Below are 20465 nucleotides of genomic sequence, written 5' to 3'. Positions count from 1 at the left end.
CCGTCCTTACGTGAAATTGAGGTCACCATCCGTGATTGATGTCTTTCTGGAGAGAGAAAGCAGCACTGCGTTCAAAACCACTCGTGATTTTTTTTTTATTTAGTACTGATAAAAATTACAAGTGAAAACTTCACAATGAGATATTTTTAATATATATTAAAGTAATATATATTAAAGTAATATATATAAAGTTTAATATATATTAAGTATTAAAAATTAATACGTATTGCCTTGAATTTATATCAAAAATTATATTTTTGTTATATCGGCAAATAAATTAAAAGCAAAACACTGATAAAATATGGCAGTGGACGGCACGGCATATTAACAACGATAGGTCCAAACAACTTAATAAAATTGAAACTGCGATAATGTTGAAACTGTGAGCTACATCGAGCTAGTAGTTCGCGCGGTGTCCGACAGAAGTCACGTATCACTGTCTTTCCCTCGAAAATTTAAAGTATCCCCGGCGACCCAGGGCGCCGCCGCACACAGTTTGGGTGCCCCTGGCATAGAGGATTTGAATCCCCTCCCCCATCATTCTTCTTATTTTGTTTATGATTGCTATTCGCTGTCTCAGTATCATTGCCTGTTGTAAATCTGAAAATGATCTCGCACTTAATAATACCCCTTCACAAAATTAGAATTCTTGAACTTTCCTTTATTTTAAAAATTTTATAAAGAAGACATTGCAAAGTAAATACCGATAATGTGTTTATTTTTCGCAGAAATATGAAGTTCAGATAACAGCGAAAAAAATCTTAGATACCAACGTTATTGGATGACAAACAATTTGATTTTTCCCATAAAGCAATTCACGCGCCCGGCTAGCTCAGTCGGTAGAGCACGAGACTCTTAATCTCGGGGTCGTGGGTTCGAGCCCCACGTTGGGCGGTTGAATTTTTTCATTCCTCCATTTTTTTAAGGTTGAGATCGAATCCGAGTTAAGGTACAAATTTATCGTGTTCGAATACGCGCGAAATGTGATAAAATTCTTTGCGTCTCTGCCTTTTAAACTCTTCTGACTCTATATGGCTGACACGGGGTATTTATAAAGTAAAGAAGATAAATCAATTATACACGTAGAACAGAAATTTGTTCAAATATTGATATGAGACGACATTATGCAAACACCAGCGTGCAAACTAAACTAGGAAATAAATTTTAAAAATGTTTAAATATAAACCGTATTTTAAAAATATACATCGTGTTCAGTAACCTTGGTAACCTAAAGGAAAATTTACCAGCTTGATTTCTTTCTTTTCTCATTTTTTCTTAGCGCTACTCTTTCGTTGTAATGTCACGAAAGGATGACCGCAACATACGGTGGTTCTTTCTACCCCGCCTGTCAAAAAATTAGCTTATATTTCAATTGTGGTGAATTTATTTCTTATTTCAGTATTTCCCACCTTTCGGCACAGTAGTTTTGTGCGATTCCGCTTTAAATAAATTGCAAAGTTTTTTGGCCACAAATTTCTGTTCGACGTGTGTATTTGGTACTTCTGTGTGCGCTTGTATTTTCATTTCACGAATGTGGTGTTCGGCTTAATTTATATTATGATTACTGCGTGTGAACATATTCTCTTTAACCCATTCACTAGAATAGTATTTTATACAAGTAACCTTTGTTATCATAATAAAAATAACTTAATTAATGTATGCGGTGCAGTACATTTCAGGCGCGTTAGTAAATACACTGCTCGGCAAAATTAACAGAGCACGTAGAAAACGTGGTGTAGCTCGTGCATCTTACGATGAAGCGGGACAAAATTTGGTATGGTGGTGTACCACAGAATAGTGAGGAGACGGCGAGAAATTTCGGAAAGGTATAAGGGACATTTATAGGGGTTGTAAACAACCACGTAGCGTCCTTCCCTAAACTATATTGGATCTAAATAATAACCATAATTTTAACCATGGTGTAAGAGTAGTATAATTAATAAACTCATGGTGTAAGAGTGGTTCATTAACCACTCTTACACCATGTATCTAAGAGAAGAGAGGAATTACCGATTCAGTCAGATCAAGATCGCACGAGCCAGAAGTGTCAAAAAACTTATAGAGTACATTCATAAACCACGGACGAAATGTCGTTTTGTTGACACCTTTCCAAAGAGAAAAAGCACTTTATAATTGAACTGTATGGGCAGCACAATGATATTCACGGAAGTGTGGAGAAGAAAAGTCAACTTTGAACCTTAACTTGATCTCAGACTACAAGCACAACCTTAAAATTGGAGGAATGGAAAAGTTTAACGCCCAACGTGGGGGTCGAACCCACCACCCCAAGGGTAAGAGTCTTGTGCTCTACCGAATGAGCAAGCTAGACCCGTGAATGCGTTAAAGGAAAACTAGAATTGCTTGTTGGCCAAAAGCTTCGTTAAGGTCCAATAACGTTAAGGTCCAAAATCTAAGAGAAAGAGCTCTTCTATTTTTTCACTGACATTTGAATTTCAGATTATCAACCTGCTGAGGTAGCTGACAAATTGAATGAGTATTTTGCATCTACATTCACACATTTTGCATCACACATGAGGAAGTCTGTAGGGAAGTGGAGGCTAGAAGCTTAGCAACCTCTGGCAGGGAACTAAGTGACTTTGTAATAACTGAAAGCAAAGTGGAGGAGAAATTGTTGAAATTGGACATAAGAAAGGCACCTAGGGTGGATGGGATCTATCCAGTTATACTGAAGGAAGTAAGCAAACCATTAGCCATAATTATAGAGAATCCCTGGATTCAGGGGAGGACCCCATGCACTTGAGATGTGCAAATGTGTCCCCAATTCCCAAAGGGGGAGGGATCAAAGGGTGACACAAGTAATTACAGACCTGTTAGTTAATCTTATATTCCAGAGAAAATAACGGAGTCACTGGTTAAAGCAGCATTGCAGAATCATCTAGACAAGACTGCAGTTATAATTCGGACACAGCATGGGTTTTTTAAGGGGAAGTCCTGTCAGACAAATCTGATTGAATACTGTGATGTGGTCACAAAGCAGCTAGATGCAAAAAATAATTTTGATATCATATACTTGGATTTTAGGAAAGCTTTTGATACGGTTGTACATGGAAGGCTACTGTACAAATTGGAGCGGAACGGCATTAACGGCAAGCTGCTACGATGGATTTGGAGTAGACAGAGAGTGGTAATCAATGGGCACTTCTCTTCGTAGAGTAATGTTATTAGTGGAGTCCGCGTGGGTTCGGTGTTGGGCCCATTGTTGTTTTCTGTATTTATCAGGGTTAATGTCTAAGTTTGTAGACGTTACGAAGGTTGGCAGTGTTGTTAATAACAGTAATGATAGTACACTACTGCAACAGGATCTGGAAAAGTTGAGCATATGGGCTGAGAAGTTTAATATTGACATGTGTAAAGTACTGCATATGGGTAGTAGCAACCCCAGAGTTACGTACCAACTCGGTGGTACTACACTCAGGGTAGTGGAGAATAAAAAGGACCTGGGGGTAATTGTGCAGTCAGATATGAAGTTTTCTGTGCAGTGAACACCATGCGCTATACTTGCAGACAGGCTGCAAGTGTAGCGCATGGTGTCTTGTCAATGATATACAGGAATGTTTCTAACGGGCATAAGGAGGTGATTGTCCCCTTGTATAAGGCAATGGCCTGACCATTGCCTTATACAAGGGGACACACCTTGAATACCGCATACAGGTCTGGAGGCCTCATATTAGGAAGGATGTAGAGTTGCTGGAACAAGTACAGAGAAAGACAACGAAATTGGTGAGTGGAACAAAGGGTTGCTGATACCAAGAAAGGCTTAAGTTCTGCAGATTGCAGTGACTGGAGACTAGGCACACCTGCGAGGTGATTTAATTGAGTTATATAAGGTCTTGAATGGTTTTAGCAAGCTCAATGCTGATGGGATTCTTCCTCTTGCTCAGATTACTCATCCGAGGAGATATAAATTCAAATTGAGGAAAAACAGCTGTAGAAGAGATGTGCGGAAATTTGCCTTTAGCTAGCGGGTGGTTGATTATTGGAACAAACTTCCATTTGTTGTAGTGGAGGTCACAACTTAAATAAGTTCAAGGCAGAACTAGACAAACATTTGGAGTGAATGGATTGGTAAAATGGGCAGGATTTTTTTTTTGACTGATGCTATATAAGCTTGCTTTCTTGCATTATATGCTTCTAATAATGCTAATGCTAATTATCGGTAATTCCTTTCCAAGGTTTTCTTTATAAATTTTTTAAAATGAAGAAAGTTTCAGACTTCTAATATATTTTCTGAAGGAGTATTATTAACTGCGAGTTCCTTTTCAGATACTGAGAAAGCAAACAGCGATCAGAAACAAAATAAGAAGAATGATCGCTGGGGGGGGGGGGCGAGACATATCCTGTATACTCTGTTTCAACCTTTGCTGACACAATTAAGAAAGGTTGTCCTCAGGTGTCATTATTAATATACCTTGCCATCTATAGCCATATTTTATGAGTGTTTTGCAATTTTTTTGCCAATATAACAAAAATATAATTTTTGATATAAATTTATATGTATTAATATATATATTAAAAATATATTAATGCGGAGTTTTCACTTGTAATTTTTTATGAATACTGAAAAGGTGTGCTAAATAAAAAAAAAATGACGGGTGGTTTTGAACGCAGTGCTGCATTCTCGCCCAATTAAATGAGAAAGACATCAATCACGGTAGTGACCTCACTTTTACGTAAGGACGGATATAAAATACAATTAATAGGAAAAACATTTCTAATGTTTATTGTCCCAGAACGTGTGTCGAAGTTACATAAAACACGTGTAAACTTGTTAAGTTAGGTTTCTTCTGTGAAACAGAATATAGCTAAAATTTTCTAACAGAATAAAATTCCACTGGGAAGATTGTGTAATGCTAATTACAATTTTCCTTTTCAAGACTACTGTCCTGCCTCTCCAGTGAAAGGAAAAAAAAAAAATAATAAATACTTTTCTACCGCCCAACGTGGGGCTCGAACCCACGACCCCGAGATTAAGAGTCTCGTGCTCTACCGACTGAGCTAGCCGGGCGCTGCGAGATATTTTCAGAAGTACTCTGTTGTCAGAAAATTTAGTCCAATAAATTTATAATCCAATAATGTTGATGTCCAAGAGGAAGAGTGTTCTATTTCTTTACAGGTATTTAAATTTCAGGTTTGTGTGGAAAGTAAACACTGGTCGGTACTTTCCAAAGTATTTCTTTGATTTTTTGAAATCGAGAAAAGTTCAAAATTTTTATATTTATCGTGAAAATGAAAATGATTAACTGCGAGTTGCTTTTCAGATTCATAACGTGCAGTGATATTGAGATAACGAACAGCAAACAGAGGAATAATGGGAAAAAAAAAAAAATCAATAAATAAAAGAAAAAAAAAAATCACAGCCCCTAGTGAGAGTGAGAATTGAACTCACGACCCCTGGTTTACAAGACCAGTGCTCTAACCACTGAGCTATAGAGGCGCTGACGTTCTTGTTCTTTCTATCTGATTTGCCCTCAAAAGATATCAGACAGTTAACCCTTCATCCTTCTCTTCCATATTCATTTAAAAATATTTCTGTTTAGACTTCTGAGACTGACAACAAAACAGAATAAATAGTTTTAAAATAATAATAAATAAAAAAACCTGTTGAACAAGTGTAATTTCGTTGAAATTTAACCTCTCCATCCTATTCTGGAGTTTTTCAACCTGAATTCTCAGCCTAATCGCATCATTCCTGATTTTGTCGTGTCTTGTGTTTCCGGCTATGCTCCTCACAAATCTCATTTCTGCCCCCTGCATTCTGCTTTCATCCTTTTCCCTCATAGTCCAAGTTTCAGATGCATACGTCAGAAATGGCACGTAATAGGCGTGATATATAGCCTTCTTACACTTCAGTGGTATGTTCCTGTTCCTGATCAGATCTCTTGTCTGCTTATAGAAATTCCCGCCCGCTTGTATCCTTATACTTATTTCTTCATCTCTTTGTAATATCTTTCAGGCTCGCCACTCCTCTTTAAAACCATTACTTCACTCTTCTGCTGATTGAAAACCAGTCCAAATTCATTGGCCATATTAGCCAACATATCAACTTGCCGTTGCACTTGTTCCCTGCTCTCTTCCCCATATGCAGAGGTCATTTGCGAAGAGCATGACTTTCATCTGGTCTTGTCCAAGTTGTTACGCCACTCTACATTGCACATCATTCATGATAGCTATAAATAGCAGTGGTGACAGGACGCCTTCTTGCCTCAAATCTGACGTTATTTCAAAACTCTCGTCAACCCCATCACTGTTCTTACTTTGCTCACTCTGTTGGTGTACACATTCTCAATTCTCTCCGCAAGATGTTCCTCCGTCCCCAAGTTTCTTAAAACCTTCCACACTGTCTCTCTCTTCAGTACAATGCAATCAAAACTACTGTACAATGCAGTCAAAAATGTGGGTACCCCAGAGATAACTTAAAAAAAAAAAGAAAAAAAAGAAAACGCATAATCAATGAAAAAAGTGGAAGCGTAGTAAAGGGTGCCATAATGAATTCTTTTGCAGCATCTTTGGAAACTTACAAAAGATTATGATAGGTGTTCTTTTTAGGCTTATTTCTGCCAACCTCGGAGAAAGGAAAGAAAGAAGGACGGCAAGGTGACTGACTGGTTATGGACACGGACATAGGGGTTCCCGCATGGGTTTGAATCCCCTTTTCGTCTGTATATATATATATTTTTATACTTCTCATTAAAAATCAGTGGTATTATAGAACGCTATACTTTTTCCCATAAATCTGATTCCTTAATAATGGATTGTACTAGAACAGGTCTAAACAATTAAAATGATAAAAATTATTCCTTAAAATTTGCTTTGCGAAAAGCAGCAATATACGATTTGTTTTACAGTTGGAATTCAGGTTCACAACATGCAGTATGTCGATAGTGCGAACACCAAACAGAAAACTGAGTATAAAAAAAAAAAGTCTCCAGTGAGAATCGAATTCTCAATCAGTGGTTTATAATTCCAGTGCATCATTAACCACTGATGTAGTGGTTTCTGATGATCAATTAAACCTGCTATACGGTTGTTAATCGTTAAAAATCTCTTATCTGATAAATTCTACAATTTTTGTCTGATTTCATGGACTGATTCGAAAGCTTTTCAAGCCACTTCTCGAACTTTTTACAAATACCGATTTTATTAATTCATATTTGATTCTAATCATTATGAATTATACGTATAAGCAATTACAGTACATCAATATTAAAGATAGTATGGGGGATGAAGTTGCGCCAGAATGGCCAATCCTCCAGTGGCTGTTGGGTGGACCTAGTATACCTAGATCTCGTATCTTTGGCGCGCCAAAGATACGAATTCACCCAACAGCTAGTAGCGATAGGTGCCACAGCAGTTTGGTGGTTTGCAGAAGGAGAAACCATCAGCAGCTCTCACTGTTTGAGGGATGAAAATCCCCCAGCAGTAAAATCACTAGATTCTATAACAAAGGTAACGTTCCGCTTTGAGTGTTTAGCTCATAAGAGCGAAATCTACTGAGATCATCGGCTGCTATACCCATCCCAGCGGTGTGAGAAAGGATATACTGTATACTCATTCGCACACCGCTGTTGACCAATTGTAGCCGTCTGTTATATTGGACGATTATTTCTTCCTTTCACTGCTCTCTCCTATTTACAAGTTGTCTCCAGCTACACAACTGCTGTTGGTGGATGCTTTATAACTGTTGGACCATTTTTGACACAATTCTCGTAAAATACATAGTATTTTCGAGAACATCCTGAGAGTACAGCCGTAGCGTTCAGGTTAATTGCATCGTCTAGTCTGGCGCTGATTATTCATACCACGCTCAATATCAGTCAGATCGCGCTGTTGGCAGATTCGCTGGCTGAATTGTGCGCGCGCACACGCACGCGCCCTCATTACCCAACTTTATACGTATAGTCTGGTACGGACATTTGACACCGTCTCTGATGTAGTGGACGATTCCCTATCTTTCGGTGCGTACCTAATATAATGGCCATTCAGTATATATTTGAAAGAAAAATACAAACGAAAGAAATGGATTCCAGAGGGGGATTAATCGGTTGTCCCGCGGCCATTGGTTTAGGCTGAACTCGCAGATTGTATCAGATGTGCTGTCCGCACTTTTTTCCACATGATCTTACTTATGTCAGAAATTTTGTTAGAAAAAAAAAGGTTCACCTGTTCACTATTTCAATTTACATTCCTACATACAGGGTGACGAACCTTTCCCATTCGAGGGGCGGCATTTTTTCATTCCTCTACTAGCGACGAACAATTAACAACAAAAACTGTCGTTAAATGATTCTTAAATGAAAGATTCAGTGGGCGATACTTTTAAATGAAAGAATGTAAGGATACAAACAATACATCCTCGCATCGTTTATAAGCGATGAGTCCAATGACATCATGCGCATGGCGTGCTTTAAAATCAAAGTTAAAACTTCAACAAAATTACAATTGTTCAACCTGTTTTTTTCTATTTACTTTTTATTGCTATTTATTCTGTTTTGTTGACTCTAGGTATGCCATCGCTATTAGGCTCTGAAATTATACCAAAATATCAGACTCAGAAATCATACCAAAAACAGAAATAATCTTATTTAAATATCAAAGCCGAATGAAGGATTAACTGACTCATATCTTTTGAGGGGAAATCAGGAAATAAAATAACGTAAGTGCCTCTATAGCTCAGTGGTTAGAGCACTGGTCTTGTAAACCAGGGGTCGTGAGTTCAATTCTCACTAGGGGCTTCTTTTTTATTTTTCCCCAATTATTCTTTTATTATTCCTTGTCTCATTATCATAGCTCGTTGTGAATGTGAAAAGCAGCTCGCGGTTGAATAATTTCAGTTTCGAGAAATACAGTAAGAATTTTGATCTTTTCTTCATTTCAAAGAGCTAAGAGTCCTACAGTTGATGAATGGTAAGCCTTTCGATTCATGAAGATTTTGAATTGTGAGGACTACACAAAGTATTAGATAATACCACCATAAGGAAACGTCTCCTAATTCAGCTGTAAAAACACTGGTCATTCAAAAACTTAGTATTAATAGTAGTAGCGGCAAATGATGGAAGACAGCAAGCTTATACGGCATTATTAAAAAAAAAACACAAAAAAAACCCCCGTCATTCCCATACCTCCTATCCATCGCTCCAATAGTTTGTCTGGTTATTCCGCTAATTAATTCAAACTACCGACTTCCATAACAACAGACAGAAGTTTGTTTCAACAATGAACCATCCGTTGGTTGAAGAAAACTTCTTCACAACTATTTCTGCAACCATCAATTTGAATTAAGCCTCCTCACGTGTGTGTAGACTGCTCAAGAGGAAAAATGCCATCAGCAATGGGTTTGCTCAATCCATTCAAAGCCTTAACACTTCAATCAGATCACCTCACAGGTGCCAAGTCTCCAGACGGTGCAATTTGCAGAATTGAAGCCTTTCTTGATAAGCCTACCCTTTTGTTCCCTTCACCAATCTCGTTGCTCTTCTCTGTACCCTTCCCGGCAGATCTACATCCTTCCTAAAATGAGGCCTCCGGCTTTGTACATTGGGATAATTATGATGCCTTAAGGTACTACATGGCCTCTATTAACTGGGTAGATATCGCGCAGAGAATGAATACAATTGAACTGTGGTACGCTTTTAAAACATTAATCACCGATGCCTTGAATGCGTATATACCATTAAAAAAATACTCCACGAGAAGGGTTCCAAGTTGGATGAATAGTGAAGTTGCCACATTACTTGAGCAGAAAAAGGTGGCATGGAAAAGTTACAGAGCAATAAAAAGTACTGAAGCCTATAACAGCTACAAGGTGATGTGTAATAGAGCCACAGAAAAGGTTCGACAGGCAAAGGCAGTTTATGAGAAATCACTAGCAAACAGAGCAAAGAGGGGGGATAAAGAATTCTTCACATATATAAATGCCAAGAAGAGCAGGACAAACCAGATCGGACCTTTACGTAAGGGAAAGGGGATAGTAATAAATACACCAGCTGCCGTTGCAGATGAACTCAACAGTTATTTTGCATCGATATTTACAAATGAAAAGCCTTTTGTGGCAATGGGAAATTGTGGGAGCGAAGTTAAAAAATATGTAATTAATGATATTGAAATTTCGCAAGATTATTTAATGAAAAAACTTTCAAGCCTACAGACCAGTAAGGCTCCTGGAGTTGATGGAATATACCCTATAATCTTGAGAGAGGCGGCAAGCGAGTGCATTGAACCACTGAGGCTGGTTATGCGAGCATCACTAGACTCTGGGGAGATTCCCTTGGATTGGAAAAGTGCAAATGTATCTCCCATACATAAGGGTGGCTCTAAAAGTGAAGTGGGAAATTATCGACCTGTCAGTCTGACTTCAGTAGTAGGGAAAATCATGGAGGCAATGATCAAGGGTGGAATTCAGGATCATTTGGATCGAATTGAAATTCTCAGGGATACTCAGCATGGTTTTGTAAAGGGAAAATCATGTTTAACAAATCTGGTTCACTATTTCGAAAGGGTCACTCACGAGCTGGATTTAGGGAATAATTTCGACATTGTTTATTTAGATTTCAGCAAAGCTTTTGACTCAGTCCCACATGAGCGGTTGCTTTATAAGCTAGAACAGGTTGGAATCACTGGGAAAATCCTTAGATGGATAGAAGGATGGCTTCAGGGCAGGAGGCAGAGGGTTGTGATAAATGGCTATTCCTCAGATTGGGTTGATGTAAGAAGTGGGGTTCCCCAAGGATCAGTATTAGGACCACTGTTGTTTTTAATTTTCATAAACGACATTGATGAAGGGATAGAGGGCGTGATGTCTAAATTTGCAGATGATGTTAAAATTGGTAGAGTAGTTAATGATCACTGTCAAGCTGAGCTTCTTCAGAGAGACCTAGATAGACTTCAGGAATGGTCAGAAAAATGGCAGCTGTGCTTTAATCCAACAAAGTGTAAGGTATTACACCTGGGAAACAGTAATCCCAAAATAACTTATTCACTTGGTGGAGTTCAACTAAACCCAGTACTGGAGGAAAGGGACTTGGGTGTTACGATACGGTCAGACATGAAATTCTCTGAGCATTGTAAACACGTTGCAAGGAAGGCCCATGGTGTCCTATCGATGATCTATCGAACTTTTGCAAGTAGAGATAGGGACGTGATAATCCCATTATATAAGGCTTATGTTAGACCACACTTGGAATACTGTGTTCAAGTATGGAGACCGCACCTAAAGAAAGACATCGAGCTTCTTGAAAGGGTGCAAAGAAGGGTAACTCGCCTGGTGAGATCGGCAAAAGGGCGTCCTTATGAAGAAAGACTTCGAATATGTGGGTTGCAGAGTTTGGAAACTAGACACCTTAGAGGAGATTTGATTGAGGTGTTTAAGGCTCTGAGAGGCATCAGTAAAATGAATGAGGACGAAATTTTCAAGATTATAAATGATGCTAGAACTAGGGGACATAAATTCAAGTTACGGGGGGAAATGTTTAGATTGGACTGCAGGAAGTTTTATTTTAGCCAGCGAGTTATAAATTATTGGAATAAGTTGCCTTCATGGGTGGTAGAGGCCGACAGTTTGGGGAAATTCAAAGGTCATCTGGATAGTACTTTCGGGTAAGGGAAGCGCATAGGATGATAGGATTAATTTCCTTTTTATTTATTTTTTATTTCATTTTATTATTTTTATTTATTTATTAATTATTATTATTTATTTATTTATTTAATTTTTGTTTATATCATTGTTTTGTTCGGATTTTTTTTTTTTTTTTTTTTGGCTGGTGCAGCATAAGCCATAGGCTTTCTTGCACCATACGGCCGTTACTAATACTAATACTAATACTAATACTAATAATCATCCATTGTACTGCTCACAGTATAATGTACTACTCTGCACTGCTCAGAGAACTTCACATCTGACTGCCAAATACCCTCAGGTCTTTTTCATTTCCCACTAACCAGAGTACAGTACCACACAGTACATTAATCTGGGATTTCTGCTACTCATCTTGCAAATAGTTATGTAACTGAACGCAGTGGAACTTTACCCTGTTAGAAAATGGTATCTATATTCTGTTTCAAAAAAAGAAAACCTAACTTAAAAAGTTTACACCTGTTTTATGTAACTCCGATGCACAAAAAATAGTTATGTAAATTTTAATCTATTAATTTTTTTTACGTAAGGCAAATTTATGGAAGGTCTGGCACAATAAAAGTTAGAAACTTTTCTTCCTATTAATTTTATTTTATATCCATCCTTATATAAAATTGAGAATGCAGCACTGCGCTCAACGCCACCCGCATTTTTTAAAAATTAGTACTGATAAAAAAATTACAAGGGATAACTTCACATTGATATATTTTTAATGTACAGGGTGTTTATAAATGGTGAGAACACTTTCAGTAGTTTATTGCACAAAGACTAGGACAGATATCAGTGTCATATACATATCCTGTGAAAGAGAAAATGTCAAAAGTTTTTTTTACATCACATCACAACGATTCAATGTGGGAACCACGTGTGACACGGCAAATGTCCACAAAGTAATCGAACCCATGACATACCCTGTCCAGCATATCCTGTGTGACTGTGGTGGTAGCTTCTTCAGTTCTTTGCTTTAGTTCCTGGACGTGACATAGTACATAAAATGATCCCTTATGTAGCCCCACAAGAAGAAATCACACGGAGTTAAGTCCGGTGATCTCAGCGGCCATTTCAAGAAACATTCGTCCCTTTCTCCATCATCCGATCCAGCGCTTGTGTAGCTCGGTGTTAAGGAAGGCTCGAACGTCATTATGGAAGTGGGGAGGGGCCCTGTCTTGCTGGTAAATAAAGTCATCACTATCTTCCTGAACTTGAGGCATCAACCATTGATGGAGCACATCGAGGTAGGGTTGCCTAGTTACAGTGGTAGAGGTACGACAGGTAACGCCAACTGGCGGTGAAGGATGGAACTACACGCCTCGGGAGTAACAAATGGGAAACTTTCATGTTTTCTTTTTCACACGGTAAAAATAAATAAATGGTATCTCTCTTACTCCATGTGCAATAAATTATTGAAAGTGTTCCCACCATTTATAGACACCCTGTATATTAATATATTGATATATTGATATCAAAAATTATATTTTTGTTATACTGTATTGGCAAAAAAAATTAAAAGTAGAACACTGATAAAATATGGCTATGGATGGCAAGGCATATTAATAACGATACCTTATACCTTTCTCAGTTTTGTCAACGTAGGTTGAAACAGAGTATAGAGGATATGTATCTCCCCCCCCCCCCCGAGCATTCTTCTTATTTTGTTTCTGATCGCTGTTCGCTGTCTCGGTATCATTGCCCGTTGTGAATCTGAAAAGGAACTCGCAGTTAATAATACTCCTTTCAGAAAATATATTAAAAGTCTTGAACTTTCTCCATTTTAAAAATTTTATAAAGAAAACCTTGTAAATTCTGATAACATGCTTACTTTCCGGAAATTTCTAAAATTCAGATGTCACTGGAAAAAAAGAACACCTTCTCTTGGATATCAACGTTATTGGACCTTAACGAATTTTTCCACCAACAAGCAATTCTATTTTTCCATTAACGCATTTACGCGCCCGGCTAGCTCAGTCGGTAGAACACGAGACTCTTAATCTCGGGGTCGTGGGTTCGAGCCCCACGTTGGGCGGTCAGATATTTTTGATTCCTCCATTTTTAAGGTTGTGATTGTAGTCTGAGTAACGTCTTGATTGTAGAGTCTGAGATAATTTCTTGAAAATTACTGAAGTAATCCTCTTATTCATATATTTTTTTAAATGTAAGCTGTATTTCAAAAAAAAAAAAAAAAGAGAGAGAGGAATTATACAATGCATCACGACCTCTCTTTCGACACCTTGTACCTTTCTCAGTTTTGTCAACATAGGTTGAAACAGAGGATATGTACCCCCCCCTCCCCCATCATTCTTATTTTGTTTCTGATCGCTGTTTCGGTATCATTGCCTGTTGTGATTTCTCTTTCGTGACCGTCTACGTGGAACAACACGGCTATGAGTAGCAAGGCGTATTAATACATGAGGAGACCCTATAGCTTTCTCAGTTGAGTTAACATTAATTTTAAAAATATATGTATTTTTTCTTTATCCCTATCATTCTTCTTATTTAGTTTCTGTTCGCGTTCGCTGTCTCGATATCATTGCCTAACGTGAACATGAAAAACTACTCGCGGTTAATAACATTCCTTTCAGGAAATATTTTCTAAAACTTTATTTCAAAAATTAAGAATTCTATTTTATTTCTTATTTAAATTTTTTTTAAAATTTAAATACCGATAATGTATATTTAAATTGCAAAGTAAATACCGATAATGTGTTTACTTTCCACACAAATCTGAAATTCAGATGTCAATGAAGAAATAAAACCGCTTTCTGTTAGATATCAACATTATTGACAAAGTTTTATGTCAACAAGCAATTTTATTTTTTCCTAAATGTATCGAAGAGTCCGAATAGTTAAGGCGGTATTTAAGAGCACGAGACTCTTAAACCTCGGGTCGTGGGTTAGACTCCTACATTGGGTGTAAAATGTTTTCCATTCTTCCATCTTTAAGGCTATGACTGTAGTCTGAGATCAAGTTAAGGTACAAAGTTTCTCTTACATCGTTTTCGAATAAACACGAAATTGATCAAATTATTGGAGTCTCTACCTTATAAACTTCTCTGACCCTATATGACTGTCACGGAGTGTAAAAATAGCGAGATAAACATATATGTAAACAGAGCCGCGCCAACCCAATGGTGTACTGTTGCTGTTGTTGTTGTTGTTATTCGGCTTAATTCACAAAAAGTATGTTGTTAGAGAGGTTAAATTATATGCTTCTGTACAAGCCAATATGTTTTAGATATAATAAAAGTTTGATGTCACTTTTCCAGGTCTGTGACCATTTATCGTAGCACGCTTTGCGTATGACAGACTTACAGTAAGGAACCTGAGGATGTTGTGAGGGAGTGGGTTGAGGATGTTTAGCAGAAAGTCAACACTTTCATTTCCCGGAATGCCTGAATGGCCAGGGATCCAGCAAAAACTGATTGACTGCTTGGACACACTGCAAGCGAATAGCTGGGAATGAATCTGTTTCAATGTAGGATGAGAAGAGGAGAAATTCTTCTTTATGGCAGAGACAGCACTGAGAGAATCTGTGTAAATTATGGCAGATGAGATGGAAAGCTCAATAATTTTAATAAGCGCTAACTTAATGGCATATAATTCAACTGTGAAGACGCTGCAAGCAAGCGGTAGTGTGGCCGAACTTGTACATAAAGAAAAAACTGCCGCAGCACCTACCATACTCTCAGTTTTGGAACCATCCGTATAAAGTTTACAGGCATGGTTGTTCATAGTAGCACAAGCTGAATGTAACTGTCTGATATTGCAGGGAGGTATAACATTTTTCGCCCCACTGGAGGAAGTGTATATCTTCAGAGACAGACACATATATCCAAGGAGCAACAGGTGTAGTTGTGTCTTGGAAAATTTCATTTATATTGACATTCCAAGTCTGAACAAGCTCTTTGATCCTGAGCGAGGCAGGTCTATTTCCATTTGGCTTGCTCTCATAGAAGGATTATAAAGATACTCCCAACTTGGGTGCGATGGTAGACTACGAATCTTAGCAGCGTAGTGGAGCAGTGGTGTTTTCCTACGCAGGTGCAATGGGGGATCATGCGCTTCAATATATAGACTTTGGATCGGAGAAGTCCTGAAAATTCTCAGAGCACTGTGATGGATCATATTTAGCCGTTTTAAAGTAGTGCTCCTGACAGAGTCATACACTGGACAACCATAATTTAGCCGTGAACGGATTAAACTTCTATAACGATGCAGCAAAGTATGCCGATAAGCTCCTCATGACATAGACGAGACCGATCGAAGTATATTGAAATGTTTTATACAAGAAGTTCTCAAATAAGTGATGTGTGCTTGGAAATTTAGTTTTCGGTCTAATAGTAGTCCAAGAAATTTAACGGTATTAACAAGCGGGATTGGAGTATTGTTTATTTGTAGTTCAAGTTCGGGATGGAGAACTCGTTTCTTGCAAAAGTGAGTGACAGTGCATTTCTTTTCTGATAGTCGGTAGCCATTCCGTGAAGTCCAGGATTCTATTTTGGGTATGGCAAGTTGGAGCTGCCGTTCGATTGTATTCATACTTTGAGACTGACAGGAAATGGTAAGGTCATTTGCATACATATAAGTTTGAACGTGTCATGCTGCTCACTCGGATTGAAAACAGTGTTGGACTAAGTATTGATCCCTGTGGGACTCCCTCTTCTTGAATGTGACATGTAGAGAGTACGTTTTTATATCTGACCTGAAAAGAACGCAATTGCGGGAAATTTTGAATTATTTCCGGCAAATGGCACCTAAGCCCCAGGTGGTAAAAGGTCCATAATAATACCATGACGCCTGTAGTATCAAAAGCCTTTTCAAGATCTAAATTGACCATGACTAGTTATTTCATGACAAAGGCATTGCGGATATGAGACTCGGATTTAATGAGCACATCTAGGGTTGATCTATTTTTTCGAAAGCCATACTGATGATTTAGAAGGAGATTCTCTGACTTCAGGAATGGGGATTGCCTAAAAATTGGGGAAAGGAAAATGGGGATTGCCTAAAAATTGCATATGTAGACGACTTGGCAGTCGGCGTTACTGGAAGGTCGAGATCAATTTTGGAACAAAAGATCCAAACAATATTGGATGATTTATCCAACTGGGCCAATCTAAATAAGCTCAAAATTTCTCCTACAAAAACTAATTTCATGGTTTTTCGAAAGCAATTCAATTATGGCAGACCTCCCAGAGTTATCCTAAAGGGTTCACAAATCCCCTACGTATACAGCACCAAATACTTGGGACTTACAATCGATGATAAACTAAACTTTCATCTTCACGTATCCAAAATTTCTGAGAAAATTAAAAACTTCACGGCTCGAATTGCAAGGACTTCCCGAAAAGAATGGGGCTTTAGCAAAAAGACATTGTCTTTATACTATAAGACTATCTTCCTACCGATTACTGCGTACGCAGCAGGTGTTTGGTTTTGGAGGGTCTCAAAAACTAAGATTAGGACTAAACTTCTTTCATTACAGCGTTCAGTGTTGCTCAGTCTTCTTCAAGCTCCTAGGAGAGTGTCGAATAATGCTCTACACGTTCTAGCAGGAACCCTGCCTCTGGATCTTTATATCTCTTACAGGGGTATAATCTACAATCTCAAAAAAGGAATTTCTGTAAATATTTTTAACATTGTAACAGACCCTGCGAACAGAATAAAAGATGTAAAACGAAGACTCCGGAAGGAACTCACTGCGGTTTGGCAGCAGAGATGGGCTCAAAGTGAACATGGTGGGTTACAGGAAGATATATTTCAAATGTTGAATTCGCATCATTACCCTCAGTCTCAAAATGGTTTGTGCCTAGCATGACCACATCATATTTAATGACTAGCCACGGGTCGCTCAGGGCTAAACTTTTTGAAAGGGGCATTAAGCCTGACCCTTTCTGTCACTGCGGTGCATATGAGACATGACAGCACGTTCTCTTTGAATGCAATGAATATCTGAATGAAAGACAGGTACTGCTGAGTAAAATAAATAATCTCTCAGAAAATAATGTACATTTGCTCATTGAAAATTCTGATGTCTTCACTACATTTCAACAGTTCTTTGTGGCAGTTTTAAAGAAAAGACTTGCGGCTAGAAACTCTACTGCGGAGTCATAATGATCCAGATTAACGTACTTTTGGGAAGAACATATCGGAAGATAGTCATCAAACACCCTTGATACCAAGACACACATGTGTTTTGTACTGTGTTTCCTCAACTGTATTCTGAACAAAAAATATATATGCTAGGATAATTATATATGAGAATGAAAATGTACATAAAATTGTACATGGATTATTGTATATGTTTCTTGAGATTGTACATAATATTTGAGTGTGTAAATAAATGAAAATGAAAATATGACTCCAGGATGTCAGTGAGCCTAGTATGACCCATTCTTTCGAAAAATTTTCCCATGCAACTCGTAAGAGATAATTGGCCTGTAATTTTCAACACAGGATTTTTTCCTGGTTTTGGTAAGGCGATGATGAACGAATGGCGCTATGAAGAAGGATAGGCATTTTCAGAGAAGATTCGATTATAAAAAATTAATAGGGTTCTCAAGTCTCCTCCAAGTCAATGCTTTAGCATAATGTAATGAACTCCATCTGAACCTACAGCGCTATTGGAAGATCTGTTTAATGATTCTTGAAGTTCTATCAATGTAAACGGTTGGTTGTACGGCAATGAGCGGCGCGTGAAGAAGTTGATTTTATACCGTTCTGCACCTGCTCTGATGTTCTGGAAGGTGGACGCATAGGTGGCAGAAGCTGAGATTTTTGCAAATGATTCTGCTAATGCATTTGCAACTTCTTCAGGAGTAGAACTGTCTTTCCCTTTCCAATGAAGTATCGGAGAGGGCAGCCGAGCAAATTTGCCATTTAATGCCCGTATTCTTTTCCAGATGACCCGTGTATCCGTGTCTTTGGTGATGGTTGAGGCAAAAGCAATCCATGGATCCCGTTTCGCTTTCCGCCTAACTTGTCTAGCTTTTGCTTTTAAAAGAAATTAGGTTACTAGTGGTGGGATACTTGGGGAAATAATTCCAAGCACGGTTTTTTTCTCTCTGTTTGGTAATTAAACAACCTGTATTCCACCAGTGATTTCTGTGTTTTCGATATGGCGTGGATTTTGGAATGGAGGCCTTAGCTGCAGTCAGAATATGATTGGTTATGTAAGTGTTTACAACATCGATCGACTGTTTTTCAACATAAAGCCTGTCTAGAGATATTTGGGCGAAATAGCCATCCCAATTAGTATTTTTAAACTTCCAAGTAGATCGTTGATCAGAATTTGGAGTTACTCCTGTTTGTAATATGCAAATAATAGGAAAATGATCGCTATTAAAGGGATCGGTTAACACTGACCATATCATAAATGAAAAAATGGACGGTGAACAGATTGATAAGTCAATTTCAGAGGTAGATCCTGTAGGTAGGTGGATATAGGTGGGAGAACCAGAGTTTAGTAAATTTAGATCATTATTTTTCAAAAATTATTCTTCAATCAATTTGCCCCTTGCGTCCATTGTAGTGGATACCCACAATGGATGGTGGCCATTAAAATCACCTAAAAGACAAATTGGAGTTGGGAGTTGTTTAATGAGGTTGTTCAGTTCTGAATGAGGAAATGTTATTGCTGGTGGAATATAAATGGAAACAAGGGTAACTGAAACACCAACTACAATACGAACTGCCACAGCTTCTAGACCACCTTTCTTTTCTTATTCTTTATATATATCACTAACCAAATCCACTAACTTAAACAACCGCTTGGTCACTGGCGGCACCGCTCCTGCCTCCACGTGGCGGGGCCGGTAACCTGGGGGAAAAACCAACCCTCGGGGCGAAAAGGAGCAAAGATGGAAACAAGCGAATTTCCACGTTTAGAGCCAAAGTGCTCTCAACATGAACTTGACAATGACACCGACCATGACTTCTCTCTTTCAAAGAGACTTAAAAAAGACACTAGGAAGCAGGAATCTCCAGCTTTCCTAATAATACACTCTTTGTCATCCCAACCTGTGAGCAAGCTCTCACCTTTCATCATCCAGAGATGCCTAGAAAACGCTGCAGGTTCACCAAAAATGGTTAAACGTCTCCAATCAGGAGATCTACTAGTAGAGACTTGTTACTCAAGACATTCTGAGTTACTACTAAAACTTACTTCTCTAAGCGGAATACCGATTCAGGTCACCCCACACAACACACTAAATTCTTCCAAAGGAGTGATCTCTGAATGGGATCTATTATACGTTTCTGAGGAAGAAATTGTCCAGGAGCTAAAAGATCAAAATGTCTCTCATGCAAAACGTATCATGATCAGAAAAGACGGCAACTTAACTCCCACGCGAAACATAATCTTGACTTTCAGTACGCCAAATCTACCGGATTCTGTCAAAGCAGGTTACTTGAATTGCCGCATTAGGCCTTACATCCCAAATCCGCTCAGATGCTTTAAATGTCAAAAGTTCGGCCATTCTCAGACAGCATGCCGTGGAGACGCCATATGTCCAAACTGCAGCTGCAAGAATTACACACAAGCAGAATGCAAAGCTCCAACACCACAGTGTCCTAATTGTAGTGGCAAACATCCAGCCTACTCTAAAGACTGTGAACTATGGAAGATAGGTAAAAAAATACAAAAATATAAAATTGAAAATAAAGTCTCTTACCAAGAAGCGAAAAAACAGATCAACTTAAGTATGCCAAAGCGCACTTATGCTTCTACCACTCTCAAACATGAATCAGTAGCATGTCAGACTGAAGTATCCATCTCTCCAAATATATCAATATCAGACTGGGCACGATCAGTACTCTT

General features: G+C 38.3%; 5 non-coding genes across 5 annotated transcripts; 3 read left to right on the top strand and 2 right to left on the bottom strand.

The window, feature by feature from the left end:
- Positions 1-821: 821 nt before the first annotated feature.
- TRNAK-CUU (transfer RNA lysine (anticodon CUU)) lies at positions 822-894 on the top strand. The gene has a single exon. It is a non-coding gene; the product is annotated as a tRNA-Lys (tRNA).
- Positions 895-4953: 4059 nt separating this feature from the next.
- Positions 4954-5026, bottom strand: TRNAK-CUU (transfer RNA lysine (anticodon CUU)). Its single transcript has one exon. It is a non-coding gene; the product is annotated as a tRNA-Lys (tRNA).
- A 350-nt stretch (positions 5027-5376) lies between these two features.
- TRNAT-UGU (transfer RNA threonine (anticodon UGU)) lies at positions 5377-5455 on the bottom strand. Its single transcript has one exon. It is a non-coding gene; the product is annotated as a tRNA-Thr (tRNA).
- Positions 5456-8680: 3225 nt separating this feature from the next.
- On the top strand, positions 8681-8753 carry TRNAT-UGU (transfer RNA threonine (anticodon UGU)). The gene has a single exon. It is a non-coding gene; the product is annotated as a tRNA-Thr (tRNA).
- Positions 8754-13600: 4847 nt separating this feature from the next.
- On the top strand, positions 13601-13673 carry TRNAK-CUU (transfer RNA lysine (anticodon CUU)). The gene has a single exon. It is a non-coding gene; the product is annotated as a tRNA-Lys (tRNA).
- Positions 13674-20465: the final 6792 nt, after the last annotated feature.

Source organism: Mastigoproctus giganteus, chromosome 3 (assembly GCF_048544385.1).
Source record: "Mastigoproctus giganteus isolate SK-2022 chromosome 3, ASM4854438v1, whole genome shotgun sequence".
Classification (NCBI taxonomy): Eukaryota; Metazoa; Arthropoda; class Arachnida; order Uropygi; family Thelyphonidae; genus Mastigoproctus; species Mastigoproctus giganteus.
Note: the sequence above shows the minus strand (reverse complement) of the source record. Positions and strands in the feature narration are given on the sequence as shown.